Here is a 20,835-nt window from a genome sequence, read left to right as displayed (position 1 = left end):
GTCGATGCTCTCGATGTCGGGGGTTGACCTGCTTTCTTTTCTGCAGGTCTTACAAATAGCAAAGGACCATATTTCGGACTTCTCCCATCTTGCGAGCTCTGGGACGAAGACCGTTTGCTCAACAGCAACAACAACAACAACAACAAATTCCATTGAGACTATGAGAAAATATGTGGCTGATCATTTAACTACTAATAATAAAAAAAAAAGCTAAATTATTTCAAATTAAAACCAACTGTCTTAGGATAGGACATGTTATATACTATGATCATGAGTTCCCTGCATTTAAGACAAAAAATGGGATGGTCATGACTGGCTGGAATACTTTGGATGATATGATCATTTGATCAGAGTTGACCTGGTGTTAAACAACAACAATGATGTCAGCTGTTTCCAAACATGAAATCCTTAATATGATTTTCTACATGATTTATTTCTGTCCTTATAGCATGTAAAGAAAACGGTGTTGTAGAAATATATGAAGCACTTGTAGTACACCAGTACTATACGTAGCTTAAATACTGAGATTGAAAAGTAGGGGCGAATTATGCCTACCTAATCAATAAAAAGATAATACATTTTGCATTTTATGCATCGTAATCAGACTAACCTAACCTTCATAATTTTATTGAATGAACTGCATATTTTGCCATGAGAGGAAAGTGTTGCTGCCAATCTATTTTATTCAGGGTAGGCACTGTCTACCTAGGCAACACATCACAGGTTAAAAGGGTCCCCACTAAAGAAATATGAAGATGGCATTACCAGTGAGATGTGTCAACAATGTCAAAAAAAGAAATCTTTTAACACCTATTCTGTTATTATTGGTTTCAAATTTTGGCATGAGGCCAGCAATTTCTGGAGAGGAGGTAAGGCAAAGTCAACCTTGGTGGAATTTGAACTCAGAATGTAAAAACAGATGAAATACTGCTAAGCATTTTGCCCAGCATGTTAACAATTCCACCAGCTCATTGCTTTCTTATTGTGTTATTATTAACTGCTAATTGTATCGTGTTGCGACCTATACTTTTGAAAACATGTAGGATGTGGTGTAGAGCCATGGAGGTGGTGAGTTTAAAACTTTTGAAATCAGAATTCTTTTGTCAGTGAAATTTTGTCATATTACTAGCTTAGTACCTGTCAAAAATGATGGGGTTTATATCAGGCACTTTGTAGCATTTCTTAGAATTTTTGCTTCAAACTCTGCTTCATTACCTCTGTTCACTCTTCATTTTTCTCACTGATTCACTAATATACTTCTTCTTCTTCTCTCTCTCTCTCGCTATTATGGTCATTGCCAGCGCCGCCCCGTCTAGCCTCCGTGTCGGTGGCACGTAAAAGCACCATCTGTTCATGTCCGTTTGCCAGCTCTGTCTGGCCCCCGTGTCGGTGGCATGTAAAAAGCACCCACTACACTCACGGAGTGGTTGGCGTTAGGAAGGGCATCCAGCCGTAGAAACACTGCCAGATCTGACTGGGCCTGATGAAGCCTTCCAGCTTCACAGACCCCAGTTGAACCGTCCAACCCATGCTAGCATGGAGAACGGACGCTAAATGATGATGATGATGATGATGATGATGATATATATATTTTGCTGACATCATAAGTATTTAGAAACTTTGTGAGTCAAAAGATGTGAGTTCAAGTCCCAGAAGCAGGCTTCAACTTTTTCCATCCAAAGAGCTTTTTAACACAATATTTACATGTTATTATTTTTAGCTTTATCTAATTCCAATTCCACCATTAAAAACAGATATATGTATGTGTGTGCATGTGTCTTTGTATGTCTGTGTGAAAATCAGTTTTCATCCTTTCACTTCTGTTTCACTTCTGTTTCTCTCAATTTAATATCATTCACAAATTTCTCTCTCCTATTCCCTCTTCATCCTACACTGTCAATCTCTCACCTATCCATTTGTCTAATTTACCTCCCTTTATGATACTTTCTCTCTTTCATTTCTCTCAGCACTAACACTGCTTTCTCCTTCTAATAGGGAAGCCAGAAGCCATCCAAGCAAAACATGACACATATCGCAAGATTAGCACTTTATGTACTAAGATACTGAAGTTGTCAGTGCTATATCTTGTCAGAAATCAATCACAAGTGGCTTTATTGTTATTATCATCGTCATCATCATAACAGATTACTTTTTTCCACAACAATGATTTTCTTTTTTCAATTGGCTGAAAAAATTAAAATGTGAAGAGAGTATTTTCAACAAATCATCCATCACTGGCACCAGATTTTCCAAATGATTACTACAGGTAATTCTTTATTTTTTTTTTTTAATCCTAAGGAATTCGTTAGTGACAGTATAAAACTGAATAGAAATATTGTCCAATTTTAGCTATTCTTAAACACTTTTTTTTCTATGTAATAAATCATTTCTCAGGTTAAACAATAGGCTTTAAAAAAAAACTACTGGTTGTTTAAGTTGATAAAATTCAAATTAGTTCACTTTTATTTTATTTTATTTTATTTTATCTAGTTTCAGCTCACGAGGTGTGGCCATGCTGGGGCACCGCCATTTGTGAACAAAAGCAATTTTTTTTTTTAAATCAACAGTGTTAGTGTACCACTTAAGAAGAAAAGAATTCTAATATTTCAGGCAAGGACAGGGAGGGTGGCCAGCTGGAGGAATAGTCAACATGCTGGCATTCCATCCATCTTTATATTCTGTGTTCAAATGTTGCCAGGGTTGACTTCACTTTTCATCCTTTCAGGATCAATAAAATAAGTTCCAGTTGAACACGGGGGATGAAAATAATCAACTTACTCCCTCCCTTGAAACTGCTGGCCTTATGCTAAAATTTGAAACCAATATTTCAGACATGGATGTTTTTCAGGTCATTTATCAAGGATCTTCCCAATACTTAAGTTGAGGCATTCTCCAAACACCAGACTGTTTAATTAAATTTAATTTAATTCTTTAGCAATTAAACCAACTCGATCTGACCTCTCACACCTGCCCTACAATGTCATTCTAAAAATAATCAATCACAACACTGAAATCAGGAAGCTATCAGATATCAGATGATTAATTCAAACAATGAGAATAAACAGTACACTTGACAGAGTAATCTGAATGTTAAAGGATTAAAGTATAATCTGAGAGAATTATAGCTCAATTAATTAGGAATAGAATTCAACTAGATGAGATGCAGTTTTATATTGTACCTGGGAAGAGTACCACAGATGCCATCTTCCTAGTGAGACAGCTACAGGAAAAGTATTTTACCAAAAGTAAGCCATTGTACTTAGCTTTCGTCGAATTGGAGAAAGTTCACAATGGAGCCCCCAACTCTGTTATCTGGTGGTCTCTAAGGAAGTTAAGAATAGAGGGCTGGCTTGTTAGAGCTGTACAAGCTACATACAGTGGTGCAGTCAGTAAGATGAGAGTCAACCATGAATACAGTGATGAAATTAGTATACAAGCAGGGGTTCAACAAGATTCAGTTCTCCCCCTACTCTTATTTGTTATTAGTCCTCCAGGCCATAACAGAGGAATTCAAAACTGGCTGCCTGAGAGAACTACTTTATGCCAATGACCTCGCTTTTATTGCAGAAGAAAGTTCAGGTATGGAAGCAAAACCTGGAATCAAAGGGCCTTGAAGTTGACCTCACAAAGACCAAAGTTGTTAGCAAGAAAGCAGATAAGACTCTCTTTCCATTGGGTAAATGTCCCTGCTCAATATGTAGGAAAGGAGTTGGAAATAATTCCATTCAGTGCACCCAGTGTAAGCTATGGACACATAAAAGGTGAAGTGGAATCTCAGGTAGATTAACAGATAAAGTCGTTATCATGTGTGGCAGATAAGCAGGAACAATAAGCAGTAAGGTCACACAGGAATTAGACTCTTTCAAGTGCCCAGGTGGTTCTTTTGAGGTTGTAGATAGTTTCTGTTACCCAGGTGACCAAATTAGCAATGGTGGAAAATGTTCTGAAAGTATTGTTTCTAGAATAAGAATAGGATGGCGGAACTTCAGAGAGCAATTACCTCTGTTGGCAACAAATGGAATCTCTCTCTCAGAGCGAAAGGAATATTGTATGGTGCTTGTGTGTGAATGGCTGTACTCCATGGTAGTGAGACACGGGCTCTGAATGTAGAAGGCATGTGTAGACAGGAGAGAAATGAAGGCAGTATGCACTACTGGGTGTACAACATCAGTGTACATGCACAACAAAATGCAAAAGTATTGAGAGAAAATTTGGGCATAAGAGGAATCAAATGCAGCATGCAAGAGAGAAGACTACATTGGTTTGGACAAGTGATGCATATGAATGAAGATAACTGTATAAAGAAGTGCTGATCACTGAAGGTGGATGGAACCTGTGGAAGAGGGAGACCCACGAAGACATGGGATGAAGTGGTGAAGACCAATCCCAGAATGTTGGGCCTCATGGCAGAAATGACAATGGGCTGAGATTTCTGGTGACATGAGGTTCTTCGGGAAGACCTGCCCAAGTCAGCGAAACAGAGTTCTGGAAGCGCTGTGGGTTCCAAACACACGTAACAATATACTGACAAACAGTGAATGCAGCAAGTGCTGGAACAGCACATCTGCCCACATCTGACCTGACCTAACCTACAAGCTGAAAAATAAAGAAGTCAGCTTAACAAGTTTCCGCTTTTTTAATTTTTTCTTACAAGTATTCCAGGGAAGTTATCTCCCTTGTTTGGGGAAAGAACGAAAGAAAGAAAGAAAGAAAGAAAGAAAGAAAGAAAGAAAGAAGAAAGAAAGAAAGAAAGAAAGAAAGGAATTCCTTCATTAAAATAGGACATTGAAATCTCAAATGGACACAAAAATGAGAATGAAATTGTATCAATCTATTAAGATGCTTTTGTCATATGTGACATGTCATTTATTATTTAATTAATTATTTGAGATGAAATTTTGTTTGTTTCATTGTAAACAATGCTTTTGAAAATAATTTCCCAATTCATTCAAATTAGACTTTAGTTTATTTTCCTTTTTTTTTTTAAATTTTATTTTCAATCAAGAAAGACAGCTCAAGTGGAATTATTGCAAAAAGCTAAAAAAAATTATGATAATAATTCATTACATTTGGATATTACAGGTTTCATGGTAACATTTGCAATCCCTCTGCTAAAACCGAAGTTCCAGCTCTTCTTTAAGACAACTGAGATATAAAAAAAACCCAAAAAAAACAAAAAGCAAAAGGATAATCAAACGTTTGTGACAACCACACATCTTTCATTGATTTAATTAGAAATTTATGGTTTCAGAACCTAAAAACCAAATTTACTCACTTGTGAGACACGTCTGTTTTTATATTTTTTCTTGCATTAACCCTTTAGCATTCAGATTATTTTGTCAAATCTAATGCTTATTTATTTACATTATATTTGAATTAATCATGCATTATCTCATAGCTTTTGAGATTTCAATGATGTGATTGTTTGTTTTTAGAATGACATTGTAGGGTAGGTGTGAGAGGCTGGATCTGGCCTTGTTTTTAATTAATCATGCATTATCTCATAGCTTTTGAGATTTCAATGATGTGATTGTTTGTTTTTAGAATGACATTGTAGGGTAGGTGTGAGAGGCTGGATCTGGCCTTGTTTTGAATTAATCATGCATTATCTCATAGCTTTTGAGATTTCAATGATGTGATTGTTTGTTTTTAGAATGACATTGTAGGGTAGGTGTGAGAGGCTGGATCTGGCCTTGTTTTGAATTAATCCTGCATTAACTCATAGCTTTTGAGATTTCAATGATGTGATTGTTTATTTTTAGAATGACATTGTAGGGTAGGTGTGAGAGGCTGGATCTGGCTTTGTTTTGAATTAATCATGCATTATCTCATAGCTTTTGAGATTTCAATGATGTGATTGTTTATTTTTAGAATGACATTGTAGGGTAGGTGTGAGAGGCTGGATCTGGCTTTGTTTTGAATTAATCATGCATTATCTCATAGCTTTTGAGATTTCAATGATGTGATTGTTTGTTTTTAGAATGACATTGTAGGGTAGGTGTGAGAGGCTGGATCTGACCTTGTTTTGAATTAATCATACATTATCTCATAGCTTTTGAGATTTCAATGATGTGATTGTTTATTTTCAGAATGACATTATAAGGTAGGTGTGAGAGGTTGGATCTGACCTTGTTTTGAATTAATCATGCATTATCTCATAGCTTTTGAGATTTCAATGATGTGATTGTTTATTTTTAGAATGACATTGTAGGGTAGGTGTGAGAGGCTGGATCTGGCTTTGTTTTGAATTAATCATGCATTATCTCATAGCTTTTGAGATTTCAATGATGTGATTGTTTATTTTCAGAATGACATTATAAGGTAGGTGTGAGAGGTTGGATCTGACCTTGTTTTGAATTAATCATGCATTATCTCATAGCTTTTGAGATTTCAATGATGTGATTGTTTATTTTTAGAATGACATTGTAGGGTAGGTGTGAGAAGCTGGATCTGGCCTTGTTTTGAAATAATCATGCATTATCTCATAGCTTTTGAGATTTCAATGATGTGATTGTTTATTTATACAATAACATTGTAGAGTAGGTGTGGAATGTTGGATCTGGCCAGTTTGAACAAAAAAGAGGCAGAATATTTTGGCCAGATATGGCTGGTAGGAATACTAAAGGGTTAAGTTTGCTGTCAAACCATTCGATCATAACATAAACTTTGGTGTGCATCAGAACCTCATTTCATTAGCAACCCAGCTGAAACCACGTCTGGCTCTGTTTCCATAAGTTCTGAATTAAAATCTTCCACCAAACCTTAGTCACAGTTTATGTTCCCAACACTAGCTTAATGATAACCAAATTATTTTACTAAATTCTTTGTTATATTTAAAATTAATTGAAAGAAACACAGAGCCTCTCAACAGAAATATGGTAAGAAAAGGTTTAAAATATATAATAGAGAAACAATTCTTAACCTTTGTGATACCAACTTGGCTGAAACTGTGTCTGGTTCTGTAGTACAAATGTCTTATTTTCAAAAGATCTGAATTAAAACCGTCCACCAAAACTTAGTCACAATTTATGTTCCTAACACTAGCTCAAGGATAACTAAGTTATTTTACTAAGTTCTTTGTTATATTTAAAATTAATTGAGACAAACACAGAGCATCTCAAAATAAATACAGTAATGAAAGGGTTAAGACTTCCAAATTTACTCCAACTCATAATGACGTCCAGCAAAACACAGTGCTCCAATGAAAGAGAAAACCCTTTCAATTTTAATAACCTTCAACTTACAGGAATCAGCCCTATGCAACTTACTTTCCTCGTGCCAGACATAAACAGCTTCTATAAAGGGAAACCTTTTAAACATCCTTGTGGACAGCATAATAAAATGTTATGTTTGTTGGTCTCATTCATAAGAAATGCTCTTTTACTTGTTTTGGCCACTGGACTGTGCAAATGCTGGGGGCACTGCCTTGAAGCATTTTAGTCAAACAAATTGATTTCAACACTTATCCTCTAAAACTCAGTACTTATCTTATTGGTCTATTTGCCAAACTGCTAAGTTATTGAGGTGTAAACAAACCAACATCAAGCATAGGTGGAGACAAACACAATCACGAAGATGCATACACATAGATATATACACATATATACATACACAAAGATATATACACATATATACATACACATAGATATATACACACATATACATTCAACTGACTTCTTTCAAAACATAAACACATATGTATATATACATATAAATACATGCAACAGGCTTCTTTCAAATCCACTCACAAGACTCAGTGTTATAGTAAAAGACTCATGCCCAAGGTGTCATGCAGTGGGCCTGAATCGGGAACCATGTGGTTGAGAAACAAACTTCTTATCATACAGCCATGCCTTTTTTTCCTTTCCATTATTTTACTTCTTGAGTCTGGAGGAAGGGGCAGAGCCCATAGCCCTTTCATATCAACACTAGCAGGAAAACATGAGCAAAGTGAGGATTCCAGAGAGCCAATGTTCTAAGGAAGAAAGTACTGGACTCACCAGTTAGTGGTTAGCGCAGAGGGAGTAGGATTGGATGCAATACAGGTACCAAAGTGGTGAGACCAGTGGGTCAGGTGTACACTGAGTAGTGGAGGTATGAAACCAGCCAGCACTGAGGAACAGAGGCCATTATACTAGCAATAAAAAAAGCTGGAGAGAGGAGACAACACATTCATGGGCCAGAGACTGGAGTGTGCCTATTGGTGATAAAATGATAATAAATTGAATGGCTCTTCTTTGAAAGTGGCAGCACAATATGTGTGTTATTTGCAGCCTTATTCCAGTTGGCCAGTATTCCATTTTGAGTATCACTTGACTCTTGTAGAGTATTGGCAGTTGCTAGGGACTAAAATATCTCCTGGCTATGAAAAGATCTTTAGTGATAGTAAAGTCGAGTATTTGAAGTAACTGTGAGAATTCTAGCTGAGTGTCACTCATGATTAGAGGGAGAGTGGTATAATAGTGTTTTCTTCATGTGAGTAGTGATTGAGTATTTGACTATTGAAAAGGGGGCTCTACTTTCATGTGAGTAGTGCTTGAGTATTTGACTATTGAAAAGGGGGCTCTACTTGAGTGGAGGGATTGCTGTTACCATGATGTCTATTACAAGGAACTGTAATCATTTATACCAGAACTTAAAATGGTAATATTGAAACATTACACAATTATCCTACCTGAATCATCTTTTAATGTCAAAAAAAGGTGTTTAATTATAAAGAATCAAGAAAGTCTTTTCAAAATTGCTAAGTATCACAATCATTACATCACTTCTATACATAGAAATTATCAGTGATCTCTCAGTGCTACTACATATTAATGACATAACCACAACAGCATCCCAAAGTTAGGAACAACTCTTCGAGGAGCAAATGCACTGCCCGATAAAGTAATGCTCACACATCTAGGACAGAACAGCTGTTACATGTATGAGTAAGGGACATGTAAAAGGGGCCTTGAGGCTGTGACTTACTGGCACACACAACAGCTATTTGTGCACAAATCAGCTTTTATTTATTTATTCATTTATTTGCCATCTTTGCTAACATTTGGTACATCAGTGCCATAGCAATAATACTTAGCACCTGAAGAGCAAAGACACTTTTGGCATCACCACCTTAATTAACAGGTATGATGGACCAGATGAAACCTTGTGTGTTTTGACACCTGGACCAAAGGATGAATACTCCTTTCATCCACCAATCCTTCTTCATCTGTCTCAGTGCAACAATTCCCCTCACTGAGCTAGCAGGTTGTGTACAAGTCCCACCTAAACACACCTAATGTGCCAGCCTCCTCTCTTCTTTTCAAACTTAGTCATTTCACTGCCAAAATCCAACACCAGGCACTTTATAAAAATCTTTCCTACCAGAACTACAGATGACACTCTAAGGACATAGTTGTTGCTGCTGTTTGTTTGTTTGTTGAGTGAAGTGGTCTTCGTCCCATTAGTGGGAGAAGTCCAAAATGTGGTCCTTCGTAAGACCCGCAGAAGAGAAAGCAGGTCAACCCCCGACACCGAGAGCATCAATGGATGGATGAATGAGCATCCAGGCTCAGTAGTTGCATAGGAAGTCGGGGATAAGAAACACGAAGAAAGAGTGAGAGAAAGTTGGGGTGAAAGAGTACAACAGGGGTCGCCACCCCCACCCCCCGCTGGAGCCTCGTGGAGCTTTAGGTTTTTTTGCTCAATAATGTTGTTGCTGCTGTTGTTGTTGTTATTTCCATTTAAATTCCTGTTGAGTCAATCTGTAACCAAAGACGTCCTCACCAGAACCATCTCATCTCTATAGCTTATCAAGGTCTACATTGTCGTGCTTTATTTTATTTAACCCTTTTGATATCAACCTACCTCAGACCATTCTCGGATCTGTAATACAATCTTCCTGTTTGAAAATAACTGACATTAACATCTTTAAATGTTTCCATCAAAATTTCTTATTAATAAATATTAATAAACCATAGGCGTAGGAGTGGGTGTACGGTAAGTAGCTTGCTTACCAACCACATGGTTGCGGGTTCAGTCCCACTGCGTGGCACCTTGGGCAAGTGTCTTCTACTATAGCCTCTGGCCGACCAAAGCCTTGTGAGTGGATTTAGTAGACGGAAACTGAAAGAAGCCCATCGTATATATGTATGTATATATATATATATATGTGTGTGTGTGTGTGGGTGTGTGTGTGTGTGTGTGTGTGTGTGTATGTATGTGTGTGTATATGTTTGTGTGTCTGTGTTTGCAACGCCCCCCCCAACATCACTTGACAACCGATGCTGGTGTGTTTACGTACCCATCATCTAGCGGTTCGGCAAGAGAGACCGATAGAATAAGTACTAGGCTTACAAAGAATAAGTCCTGGGGTCGATTTGCTCCAGCATGGCCACAGTCAAATGACTGAAACAAGTAAAAGAGAGTAAAGAGTATTCCAAACACTAATTATAACAAAGTTGTTTTACTAAATTCTTCATTATTTTCAAAATTAATTTAAACAAAGGCAAAGTTTTCCAACAGAAATATGGTACCAAAAGGGTTAAGATAGAAGGGTGTGACTGAAGAATGACTTGACTAATGTTTCAAGCAACTCAAGTGTTCACACAGAGGTTCCTTCGAATGTTCTCACAGCAGATGTCAGCTTGCAGAAGCTCAATGGCATCAACCTCAACAGCAGGTAGAATCTTTCTCTATAACTTTTAATGGTTGCCTATGAGACAGGTATGAGAGGAAAGATATCCTCAAATTGGCAATCTGGCCTGAATGCTTACAACACGGCAGGCTCCACTCTAAAGGTACCGAAGGTACTAGATGGTAGAGTTAGACCAAGTATGAGATTAAGTCTATTACCAGGCCATGGCCAGGTTTGAACTCAGAACACACAGAGCTGGATAAAATACTGCAAAGCATTCAGTCTGGCATTCATCAATTTCCATTTATCCACCACCCTGAATGCATTCTTCCTTACCAATCCTGAAAGGATGAAAAGCAAAGTTGACTTTAGTAAGAGCACAGAGAATTGGAACAAATAAGACGAGTGTATCTTATCAGATGCTCTAACGACTCTGAATAGTGTAAGAATAAAATGGTGGTCGTCTGGAAGAAGACAGAACGTAAATATGGTTTCTTACAAAGGCACAAAACTGGGAATCTCTAGCGAAGGGTACAGTCCATAATATCGGTTTCAAATTTTGACCCAAGGCCAGCAACTTCCGGGGAGGGGATTAATCAATTACTCCGATCCCAGTACTCGACTGGTACTTATTTTATCGACCCCGAAAGGATGAAAGGCAAAGTCGACTTCGGCGGAATTTGAGCTCAGAACGTTTGTCAGAAGAAATGCCGCTAAGAATTTTGCCCGGCGTGCTAACGATTCTGCCAGCTCCCCTTCGCCTTGGTACAGTCCGTGACATCGATACCGGCACTTCGTTGATACCTTATTTGTTAACTGCAGTGGGATTTGAACTCAGAACGTAAAGAGCGGGAAGAAGTAAGGGAAGGTACTTTATCCAATGCTCTAATAATAATAAAAACAACCAATCCACCGACAAGACGTGAAAACATTTCGAACTTAGCTTAAAAACGTCAATATTTACAACTTGCTTATGTAGTTGTTTCCCTTGCATTACAGAATTGTCTCCCTTAGATCATGCAAGATTTATCTCTCCCTTGAAGACAACTCAAGTCAAACTCTATAATCTGCCGTTTACAATCCCTCGTGGCGAAAGCGCTGACAATCTAATGAATAGTCGGTGGTTCATATCCTACTGTTATATCCTTGATCTATGTGCTGAGCATTAGTCATTACAGTTTTAATTCATTGTTCAAATAAAGTGACCTTGGTGAGTAATATTTCTTTCTACGCCATAAAACACAAGACATGAAATTTTGCTGGAGGGGAACTAATCCTTATTTTATCGACACCGAAAGGATGAAATGAAAGGCAAAGTTGACCATGGCGGTATTTAAGGCGGTGAGCTGGCAGAAACGTTAGCACGCCGGGCGAAATGCTTAGCGGTATTTCGTTTGCCATTACGCTGTGAGTTCAAATTCCGCCGAGGTCGACTTTGCCTTTCATCCTTTCGGGGTCGATAAATTAAGTGCCAGTTACGCACTGGGGTCGATGTAATCGACTTAATACCTATGTCTGTCCTTGTTTGTCCCCTCTGTGTTTAGCCCCTTGTGGGTAATAAAGAAATAGGTATTTGAACGCAGAACATATAGACAGACGAAATTTCACTAAGCATTTTGCCCAGTGTGCTAACGATTCTGCCAACTCACTTATTTAATTTAATGAGAAATATAGATTTCAAATTAAGGCGGCGAGCTGGCACAACTGTTAGCACGCCGGGCGAAATGCGTAGCCGTATTTCGGCTGCCGTTACATTCTGAGTTCAAATTCCGCCGAGGTCGCCTTTGCCTTTCATCCTTTCGGGGACGATTAAATAAGCACCAGTTACGCACTGGGGTCGATGTAATCGACTTAATCCGTTTGTCTGTCCTTGTTTGTCCTCTCTGTGTTTAGCCCCTTGTGGGTAGTAAAGAAATAGGTATTTCGTCTGTCTTCACATTCTGAGTTAAAATTCTGCCTTTCATCTTTCCAGGTCGATAAATTAAGTACCAGCTGAGTACAGGAGTCGATCTAATCGACTGGCACCTCCCCCAAAATTTCGGGTATTGTGCCTCCAGTAGAAAGATTTATTTTAAAGTTCCAAGGCAGCGAGCTGGCAGAAACATTAGCTTAACGGGCGAAACGGTTAGCGGTATTTCGCCCATCGCTACGTTCTGAGTTCAAATTCCGCCGAGGTCGACTTTGCTTTTCATCTTTTGGGAGTCGATAAATTAAGTACCAGTTGTGTACTAGGAATGATCTAATCGACTGGCCACCTCGCCCAAAATTTCGAGCCTTGTGCCTAGAGTAGAAAAGAATATTGATTTCAAATTTTGGCACAAGGCCAGTAGTTTTAGAAGAGGGGCAAGTCGTTTACATCGACTCCGGTGTGTAAATGGTCTTTATTTTATCGACCTCGAAAGGATGAAAGGCAAAGTTGACCCCAGCAGAATTTGAACTCAGAACATAAAGACAGACGAAATACTGCTAAGCATTTGTCCGGCGCACAAGAACAATTCTGCCAGCTCATCACCTTCATTTTATGAATGATATAATGATTCATTCCATTGAAGTTCCAAATTCAATTTTACCTGCATAAAAACAAAATTCCCTACAGTACACTGACATCTTTACCAAAGATATTTCTCTCCCTCAAATTAACCACCCAACACTGGAGATTAGCTCCAACTCAGGGCCTTCTAATAACCCAAAGGTTAATTATAAAAAGAATGAAATCTAACCCTAGTTATAACAGAGAAGCGTCCAAGCATCAGGAGGAATGCTTAGTGGCTTTTTTTTCTCTGGTTCCTTACATTCTGAGTTCAAATTCTGCCAGGGTCCACTTACACTTTCGTCTTTCCGAGTAGATAAAACAAGAATCAGCTGAGCACTGGGGCCAATGTATGTGACTGACCCCTAAAACTGCTTGCCTTGAGCTAAAATTTGAAAGAATAAGGTGGTGACCTGGCAGAACTGTTAGCATGCCAACCAAAATATTTAAATGCATTTCATTTGTCTCTTTACTCTTTTACTTGTTTCAGTCATTTGACTGTGGCCATGCTGGAGCACTGCCTTTAGTCGAGCAAATTGACCCCAGGACTTATTCTCTGGAAGCCTAGTACTTATTCTATCGATCTCTTTTGCTGAACCGCTAAGTGACGGGGACGTAAACACAACAGCATCGGTTGTCAAGCAATGTTGGGGAGACAAACACAGAAACACAAACATATACACACACACACACACACACACACACATATATATATATATATATATATTATATATATATATATATATATATATATATATAGGCGCAGGAGTGGCTGTGTGGTAAGTAGCTTGCTAACCAACCACATGGTTCCGGGTTCAGTCCCACTGCGTAGCATCTTGGGCAAGTGTCTTCTACTATAGCCCCGGGCCGACCAATGCCTTGGTAGACAGAAACTGAAAGAAGCCTGTCGTATATATGTATATATATATATGTGTGTGTGTATGTGTTTGTGTGTCTGTGTTTGTCCCCCTAGCATTGCTTGACAACCGATGCTGGTGTGTTTATGTTCCCGTCACTTAGCGGTTCGGCAAAAGAGACCGATAGAATAAGTCCCGGGGTCAATTTGCTCGACTAAAAGGCGGTGCTCCAGCATGGCCACAGTCAAATGACTGAAACAAGTAAAAGATATATATATATACGATGGGCTTCTTTCAGTTTCCATCTACTAAATCCACTCACAAGGCTTTGGTCGGCCTGAGGCTATAGTAGAAGACACTTGCCCAAGGTGCCACACAGTGGGATTGAATCTGGAACCATGTGATTGGTAAGCAAGCTACTTACCACACAGCCACTCCTACGCCTACATTCTGAGTTCAAATTCTGCCAATGTCAACCTGAATTTCCATCCTTTCGGGGTCAATAAAATAAGTACCAGTTGAGCACATGTTGATGTGATTGACTTACCCCTTCCCAGAAAATTTCACACTTTGTACCTATTATAGACAGAATTATGCCATCAAAGTAACACTGGGGTACAAATATACAAAGCCCAATAAAACCATCATAACTGCCTGATAAGGTAACATCAGGCACAGGCATCACAATATGTGCACAGCATGGTGATCTCATATCAAGATAAACAGCGCATGACTTTGCAGGTGGGGCCCAGTTAGAATTTTCTTCAGGTCAAGTAGCTCGCCATCTTAATAATTATTACTATTATTATTATTAAGGTGGCAAGCCAACAGAATCACAAGCACACCAGCCAGAATGTTTAGCATTTTGTCCATCACTACATTCTGAGTTCAAATTCTGCTAAGGTCCACTCTACTTTTCATTCTTTCAGAGTCAATAAAATATGTATTAGTTGAGGATTAGTGTTGATGTAATCAACTTATCCCTCCCTGGAAATTGCTGGCCTTGTGCCAAAATTTGAAACTATTATCATTATCATTATTATTATTATTATTATTATTATTATCATTATTATTATTGAGTGAGAGAGTAGTGAATGCCATCAAAATGACACTGGAGTACAAATATATGAAACCCAATTTACCCATCATGACTACCCATCTAGTAAAGGTACACCAGGCACATGCATCACAACCATATGTGCACATCTAGATGACCTCATATCAAGATAAACAATACATGACCTTGCAAGTGGGGCCCAGTTAGAATTTTCTTCAGGTCGAGTAGCCCATCCCACTCAAAAGCTCCCTGAATAAAGATTCTTTAAGGATATTTGAAAGACACATCCATGTTTCCAGAGGTGAATTATTCAAACCCCTAAGAATTCCTCTCAAAACATGGCTATGATGCTCCTCCTCTACTGCTCATGATCAGAGATGCACATATTGTCTGCTAGGAAGGAACATGTGCAACTGGTTAAGGTCAAGCAACTGACAAGCAAATCTGTGGTACCGAGCAGAATATTTGCTGTAGCCCATCATTTTACACCAAGATGAAATATTCAGTTCTATATTTGAGAGATGAGGAATTATATGCATTATTTACATCTTGTTGTTAGCACAACATTATGGCTGATATACCCTCCAGCCTTTTTCAGGTGTCCTGGGGAAATTTCGAACCTGGGTTCACATTCCTAAGGTATTTTTCAATGTTATTACTATTAGTACTATTCAGGTCACTGCCTGGAATCGAACTCAGAATCTTGGGGTTAGTAGCCCGCGCTCTTAATCACTACGCCTGTTGGCAATTATGGAGTGAATTTTAGGACTCATAAATATAATATTTTCCTATCCTTCCTTAATAGCTTAGAAATGGGAACACAGGTTCGAAATCTCCCCAGGACACCTGAAGAAGGCTGGAGAGTATATCAGCCAAAACGTTGTGTTAGCAACAAACAAGATGAGGAGAAATATCCGTTGAATGTAAATGATGTAAGCAAGATGAAATATCATCATCATCATCGTTTAACGTCCATTTTCCATGCTAGCATGGGTTGGACAGTTCGACTGGGGTCTCGGAAGCCAGGAGGCTGCACCAGGCTCCAGTCTGAAATATGTACATGATTAAACTTCCAATCAGTTAAGATCAGAAGCTATGAGAGCAAGTACCTGGTATTGCATCAGGGCATCTGAGATATGTTTCACAATGCAGTGCAGAAATCTTTAAACCCCCATTAGCATTGGTAGATCCCCAATTTCATGTTCTGTATCTCTGACAATAGCATCAAAATTGCCGAGTGGTCTTTTTTTCTCTCTGATAGGGTTCTAATTTTTCCAAAATGATATGGCCTGTTGTCCAGCATGATAGAAATAACCAGAAAAGCTCAACCTGCACTGAGCAATAATAATAAAGAGAGTGCGTATATGTCTGTGAGTCTCCTCTCTGATCTTGTACTCACATTTTAAGATATTCTGAACTCTCACGAGTGGCACTCTGTCGGTTACAATGACATACACTGTTCCAGTTGATTCAATCAATGGAACAGCCTGCCGTTCTGAAATTAATGTGCAAGTGGCCGAAGACTCGAGAGACAAGTCTAACCTTAACCCTTTACCGTTCATATTATTCTTGGCTTCTGTGCCAGTGGCACGTAAAAAGCACCATCCGAACGTGGCCGATGCCAGCGCAGCCTTGACTGGCTTCTGTGCCGGTGGCACGTAAAAAGCACCAACCAATCATGGCTGCTGCCAGACTCCCCTGGCACGTAAAAAGCACCCACTACACTCACGGAGTGGTTGGTGCTAGGAAGGGCATCCAGCTGTAGAAACACTGCCAGATCAGACTGGAGCCTGGTGCAGCCTTCTGGCCTCCCAGACCCCGGTCGAACCGTCCAACCTGTGCTAGCATGGAAAACGGACGTTAAACGATGATGATGATGATGGTGATTGTTTTGAAGCAATCATGCATTATCTTGTAGCTATGAGATTTTGATGAGGTTGCTGTTAAATTTTAAAACGATATTGTAGGGTTGGTGTGAGACCAGATCTGGCCAGTTTGAACATAAAACAGGCAGAATACTTTTGGCCGGATATGGCCGGTTTAAATGCTAAAGGGTTAATGTAGTTCTCAAAGAGATTTAGCATGACACAGAATGCAACATGGCTGTCCTTTGGAGAACAGATGCAAATCATTCTTTCCAGCTGAGCTGAGTGGAGCAACATGAAATAAAGTGTCTTGCTCAAGAACACAACACACCACTGGGTATCAAACTCACGTCCTTACAATCATGAGTTGCATACCCTAACCACTAAACTACAACCCTCCACAAACTCTCGTGAGAAGCTTTTCGGTCTTCCAGGTCCAATAAATGAAATACCAACTTGCTGGCCTTGTGTCAAAATTTGAAATCAATATTTGTAGTTTTGTTTTTTTGGCCTCTTGTTTTATTTTGTGTTTTTTTAATCTTCTTTCACCACAACAGTTTTTCAGCAAGGAGAGTTTACTCCTAAATTTCTGATGAATAAAAGATTTTTTCTTTTTCCTTTATAAATGAAAGACCTGAAGACAAAAGAAAATACTGAATGGAAACAAAAAAACAAAAATGAAACAAATGTTTTCTATTGTCTTCAGGGATTTTGTTTCTGAAAAACATTTTTTTAGTTTTATATTTTTGTTTTGTTTGTTCAATTTATCAATTTGAAATTTCAAAATGTCTTCTCCTCACTAATAGAAAAAAAAAAAGAAAAAAATAACAAAACAAAAAATACTTCATGAAAAATTCCACTTCATAAATAATTTTTGAACTTATATGATGTAAAAGAAAATATTGAATGGAAATTAAAAAAAGGAAAAAGAAAAGGAAATTGAAATTCAAACTGAAACTAAAATTTAATTTTTTTAAAAATAAATAGAATTATGGAAATGAAATTCATGTGAATTTTTAAAAAATTGATTTTATTTTTTAATTAAATATTAATTTCAGATAGTCACTTGTTGAACAATTAAATTTTATAAAGCTACATTTTATTGATTTGAAATTTCAAATTTATGAAAAAGGAAATGAATATTTTGATTAAAATTCCTAAAAGAAATGTTTTGCATAAAATGGGAAGGAATAAGCTTAATTTCAGCAATTACACAGACGGATAAACACTAAGCTTTACAGTTTCGTTTGTTTAGGCCTTGTAAGGGTTCTAATCTAAAAAATATAAAAGAGCATAAGGAAATAGAGTCAGCTACATTTCCCAAGCTATTGATTCTCTGAAGATAACTTTCACCCTTTTATGTCAATATATGAAGTACAAGGGTGGGCTGTAAAGTTCATATGCTGACCATGAAGGGGTGATGTGAGTGAGAGCTGTGAAATTTTGCATGCATTAATTTCAACTCTTCTTTTTAATAACTGCATTGTTTCTTTACAGGTAAACTGACATCTGACTGTTCAAAGAACACTTCAAAAATAACTGGTCATGACCTCTCTTGAAAATGGACAAAACTCGGTATTGTAGTGTTATCAAGTACCTGCAGAAAAAAAAAACAGCTTAGCCCCCAAGGACATTCATGGAGTGGTTGCTACACCACTCCAGCTTTATCAATAATGCAAGAGTGGGCAGCTGAATTTAGGAGAGGAAGGGAAAATCTTGAAGACAGGGCTGTGGAGTCAAAACAATAAACTTCGACTCCAACTCCTGTACTATTGGTACCTCCGACTCAGACTCCTCTTTATGTACTTAAGTGATTGTGGTCTACGTACCTCATTTAGCATATGCATATGCTTGTACTTTGGGAAGGCCTATATCTTATAACTGGTTTATATTAAAGAATAAAGATATTGTGAGTAGGAATCAGTGTAGTTTTACCGATACCAACTCTGACTCCAGCTACCCCTTAATTGTTTCTGACTATGACTCCATGACTCCAACCCCAAGGCCCTGCTTGAAGATGACACAAGGTCTGGACATCCTGCAACTGCCACCACCAAGGAAAACATAGTGATGGATGGCAGGTGATTGACCATAAATCAAATAAACAATGCTATTAACATACTCCATGAGACAGTTGAAAAAATTCTGCACAATGAACTTGGCATGATGAAGGTTTCTGCTCAATGGTGTGATCAAAAGCACACCAGACTGATCACATCAAGGCAAAATTTGACATTATTTGATGCATATCCAGCTGGTTTCTTTGAATATTTCCTAACCCAGTATAAATGTTGGTTTCATTGCTTTGAGCCAGAGACAAAGACAAAGAGACAATCCATGCAGTGGAAACAACCATCCTCACCGATTCCAAAGAAGGTCATGGATGTTCCATCTGCAGAGAAGGTAATGGCTTCAGTTTTTTTTTGGGGGGGGGGGGGGGCTGCAAAAGGCATTGTGTTTATTGACTATCTTCAAAAGGGCCATACCACCAATAGAGAGTACTATGCCAACTTGCAGAGGCAGTTATGAAATGCTATTAAAACCAAACACCCAGGAAAACTGACAAAAAGGGTTTTGTTCCATTAGGACAATGCTCCACCACACAAGTTCTTGGTTTCAATAGCTGCTGTGCATGACTGTGGCTTTGAACTGGTCAACCACTCTCCCTATTCTCCTGATTTGGCTCCACCTGACTATCATCTGCCCACCAACATGAAAAGATACTTGACTGGGAACTAGTATTGCAGTGATGATGATGTCATACAGTTCTCGGTAGTTATTGGATTGGTTGAGTACATAAACAGATCAGTTGCTTATTACAATGAGATTTGCTCAAATTAATGTAGGCACTTCTGATGACAATTCAGTAAGGTTTGAAAAATTGAATGAGGCTGTTCATTTTGCTTCAATCTATGGAGAAATAGAGTTAAATTTACCCTGTTTACATGCCTATTACATAAGTTACATATATACATATATGTGTGTGTGTGTGTGTGTCTGTCTGTCTTTGTCTGTGTGTACATACACACACATAACCTATGTAGCTTCTATTCACCGAAATCAACTCACAAAGCTTTGGTGAGTCAAGGGCTTATAGTAGGAGACACTTGCCAAAGACAACACAAGGTGGGACTGAATTCAAAACCTCATGATTGGGCTTTACAGCCATACACCCACACTTGCACCTATATATATGGCGGATGTGTAATGTCAGTGTGCATACTCGACAGAGTGTAAGTACCTTGAGAGAAAAGGTGGACCTAAGAAGCATCAGATGTGGTGTGTAAGAGAGACGACTGCACTGGTATGGTCATGTGGTGAGAATGGATGAGGATAGCTGTGTAAAAAAGGGCCACACCCTAGTAGTTGAGGGAACTTGTGGAAGAGGTAGACCAAGGAAGACCTGGGATAAGGTAGTAAAGCACAACCTTCGAACATTAGGCCGCACCGAGACAATGACTAGTGACCAAGACCTTTGGAAATATGCAGTGCATGAGAAGATCCAGAAGCCAAGTGAGACCAAAACCCTATGCCAGGGCTGTAACCAGCCCACTGATGCATATCTTTCCTTCATTGGACACTAAACTCTGCTTGCGAAGACTTGTTGAGGCAAGTGAAATCAAAACCTAATCAAATTCAATGACTGGCACCTGTGCCAGTAGAGCGCTAAGAGCACCATCCAAGTTTGAACGTTGCCAGAGCAGCTGTCTGGCTTCCGTGCCAGTGGCACGTAAAAATGCCGGTGGCACATGAAAAGACATTTGAGCGAGGTCGTTGCCAGTGCTGCTGGACTGGCTCCTGTGCAAGTGGCACATAAAAAACACCATTTGAGCGTGGCCGTTGCCAGTACCACCTGACTGGCCCTTGTGCTGGGGGCACGTAAAAGCACCCACTACACTCTCGGAGTG

At 38.7% G+C, this 20,835-nt stretch overlaps 1 protein-coding gene across 1 annotated transcript in view; it reads right to left on the bottom strand.

Annotated features, from left to right (window-relative positions):
* The window catches only part of LOC115220967 (B9 domain-containing protein 1), a 107,591-nt gene that overhangs the window by 84,775 nt on the left and 1,981 nt on the right, over nt 1-20,835 (bottom strand). The gene's annotated exons all lie outside the window — the stretch shown is intronic.

This window comes from Octopus sinensis, linkage group LG17, assembly GCF_006345805.1.
Source record: "Octopus sinensis linkage group LG17, ASM634580v1, whole genome shotgun sequence".
Lineage (NCBI taxonomy): Eukaryota > Metazoa > Mollusca > Cephalopoda > Octopoda > Octopodidae > Octopus > Octopus sinensis.
The sequence above is the reverse complement of the archived record's forward strand: the minus strand, read 5'-3'. Positions and strand labels throughout refer to the sequence as shown.